We start from the raw sequence: 1,089 nt of genomic DNA on the forward strand, positions 1-1,089 counted from the left end.
TAATAATCCATCATCCCAATACAAGAGAAGAGACCTCTATATATAGGCCTCAAGAGAAATTAAAAGACGCATTCGCCCCTTGGGCTTACATAAGACAAGAGGGTAAAAAGGGAAATTGCAAAACTAAATTAAAATACACTTAATAAACGAAAATAAAACAAAGTGATCTCGGTCATCGATCTTCAGCTCCTCCCGGATTAGCATGGACGGTTGGATGTCCGCATCAAAAAGGCATCAAAACATAGCTTGCCTAAAATAGAACTATCATTTAGCTGTGAAAATTTTATATAACCAAATTTTGAATTATAGGACATAAGAGTGGAGTTTATTAAAGGAGTGTGGATGAAGGAAAATCCAATGTTGGGTTTGATAAATCAATGGTTAAATCTAATTTCAATAAAAAAATTTAGGTATATAGGTAAGGATCAATCACATGCTATTTTTGCACCAATATGTTTCACGTCTAGATTTGGGATAAAACTCAATACTCTCATGCACCTTTAAAATCTCCCTCTCATATGAAAGCTCTCAACATAAGCAATCACTTCCCCCTCAAACGACAACTTTCATAATGATATCATTGACAAGATTTCTTTTAAATAAATAGATGATTGTAATAAGTAGTTTACAAGGAAATTAGATGATGATCAAGATGAGGAAGATGAATTGGTGTTTAGTGAAAAAAAGCTGACATGGAGAATGACTGTGAGAGCTAGTAGTGCTTATAAAATAAACTATAATGTTTGATATAAAATGAACATTCATGTAGGCCTATCACATTTGCAATTGAAGATGAAAATGATGAGAGACAAAGAATATTATGATTTGGAAGATGATTATGATGCTGATTATTCTTATTATAATAAGACTTGTACGGAAAAAACTATTTCTAATGTTTGGAACACAAGTTTCAAAGCAACATTTCAAATTATGCTGGGTTGAAATTATTACATCAGATTCAATTTCAATTGAAATCAATTCAAAGCACCTTAATATTTTTTTTCTTAGGATGATTTCAAGAGTTTCATCCATAACAGAAAAGTTTTGACAAAAATTCCTTAGATCAATTGTGAATAAAGGGTTTAGATT

The sequence above is a fragment of the Dendrobium catenatum genome, unplaced genomic scaffold (genome assembly GCF_001605985.2).
Source record: "Dendrobium catenatum unplaced genomic scaffold, ASM160598v2 fragScaff_scaffold_724, whole genome shotgun sequence".
Classification (NCBI taxonomy): domain Eukaryota; kingdom Viridiplantae; phylum Streptophyta; class Magnoliopsida; order Asparagales; family Orchidaceae; genus Dendrobium; species Dendrobium catenatum.